The 2,218-nt window shown below is 41.4% G+C and overlaps 1 pseudogene; it reads right to left on the reverse strand.

The window, feature by feature from the left end:
• Positions 1-1,642, reverse strand: part of LOC103622087 — a 16,576-nt pseudogene extending 14,934 nt beyond the window's left edge.
• Positions 1,643-2,218: the final 576 nt, after the last annotated feature.

The following is a 2,218-nucleotide window of genomic DNA, read 5'->3' on the forward strand; positions in this document are numbered from 1 at the left end:
ATTGTTTGTTACATTGAAAAGCTATGTGGAAGACAGATAGGTCTTTGATGAAATAAATTTGGTTCACACATGAACATGAACCAATGAATAACTGCAAATGGACATGGCACAGCCTGACAGGACAGCGTGTTATGGACACTAAATTAACCAGTAATCAGTAGATCATTAAGCTATACCACCTTCAGAGAGGTCCCCATCTGAAGCCAAATATTTTGGCTGCAAGCCAAAAATATTTCAGTAAATAGAGTTCTTCATTTTCTCCTGACCTGCTGAGGGAAACACACATTGACAAGTAGGATCTGTCAGCCTGTTCTCATTTCCCACTCACTGACCAGCCAGCAGAAAGCAAAGACCTGCAGCAGCTCCAAAGGCAGCAGGGTTGCCTCCTTCCCAAGGGTTGGGGTGAGCAAAGAAGCGCTTCCCTATTTCCTGCTCAGGCAGGAGTGCTGCTGGGTGCCAGCTGCCAGTGCTGCTCTCAGAGCTCAGAATCCCCTCCCCTAAAAGTAATTGCAGAGATGTTCAGTCAAACACTATCTTGGCAAAGATGGCACAACACTAGTTCTGGAAATACCGATATCTCTAGAAGTAACAGGAATCAAATTAGGCCTTGGAATACTGAAATGTATATTTTTAAAAGTGTTTGCTGGTGTATAACTCTGTACTCTTCACATTGCTTATGCAGAAGCAGTAGGATCAGTGGTTGTGGCTCTGGGCACAGTGCAGCTTCTCATACAATGTACCACTTGATTTCAGCAAGAGCTGCAGAGAACAGTTCCCAATCCCTGGTCCACAAGACTCTCCTCATCACCATGTTAAATCACCCAGCCCTGAAACAAAGAGGTTCTGTGTTCTTTTTTTTAAGCTTCTACATGGTTGACTCTTTGTACAAGTTCATTCAACTTTTTTATTCAGGTAAAACTTCCACTGCAACAACAGAATCTTTATCTGTTGAACACATGAGTGAAGCACAAGGTAGGAGTAAAGGAGCTGGTAAGAAAATGCTTTCAAAATCTAAGTGTCTAAAAAAGTTCCAGGATGGGGAAATTATTAAACAGAATAAAATTATTTCATCAACAATGCCTTTTCCTTTTGCAATAAAAATTTGCTAAGGAACAGAACTCTTAGAGGTACCGTTTTTTATTCCCTTGCACTGCCTTAGAAGACCTTAGTGTGCAGAACAAAGCAGAAGAAGCTGTATGACTCCTAAGAGGAAGACAAAAAGGTTTTCTTTTCTTGATCTACTAAACACTACATGAACCCAGTGCTCCAATAGCCTTTGGTCAGGCAATTCACAAAATATTCCTGTCCAGCCCTGGTAACACTGACAAATGAATCTCTGCTTCATGGCTTCAATACTCTCCAGGCTGGGTTCACCAGTCACCTGGAACCTGGGGCCACTCTCTGAGTAATGGTCATGGATCTTAAAATCAGTGGGTGACAAATGGAGGTAAGCAGAGGAATCGCTGTTTTTGCGGATACATCTTCCATTCTTCTTGCACAGGACTTTGCTACAGAGTTTGGCTGCTGAGGTCACATTAATGACATAGTGTCCTAAAGGTCCGTCAATGTACCGCTTCACGGTTAGGCAGCTCTCCTGTGAATAATAGAAGACCATGACACATTTCTCAGTATCTAGCACCATGTCCAAGTTTATTATATGTAAAAAGATGCCAGTACTAAACTGTTCTTGCCTAAAGTAATACATTGAGATAAATCTTGTTGGATGTACATACTGGAGTGATCTATTAGGTTTCAATGAACTTATTTCCATGGGTAAGATTAGAAAAGTATTGACCTCTACTATAGTTTCTATTTGAGTTCCTGCTAGGGCCATACAGTATGAAACAAGGGAGGAGTCCCAGGAAGCAGGAAGAGAGCTGATACGGTAATCTGAGACTAACAGGTTCCTTAAGTAGAGATTTCTGGTGACTGCTGACTAAGAGAAGTTCATGGGACTAACAGGTTTTAAAGCACAAATTAAGTCACCACTTTGGCCCTGATCACTCCAATACCTTCAGTTTACCAGGAGCCACATAATTTTCATAAACCAGCACAGAAGTTGCTGCAATTGCAGCTAGAAAGTTCCATACAGACACTAGTAAGGGCAAAAAAGAAGTCTTAGACCCACATGTGGGTTTCTTATCAATGCCTGTGTCCATGATCTGGAACAATACTCAGTTCAATGCATCATACAAAAACCTCAACTGAAATTATTTTA

This window comes from Corvus brachyrhynchos, unplaced genomic scaffold, assembly GCF_000691975.1.
Source record: "Corvus brachyrhynchos isolate BGI_N302 unplaced genomic scaffold, ASM69197v1 scaffold29, whole genome shotgun sequence".
In the NCBI taxonomy this organism is placed as follows: domain Eukaryota; kingdom Metazoa; phylum Chordata; class Aves; order Passeriformes; family Corvidae; genus Corvus; species Corvus brachyrhynchos.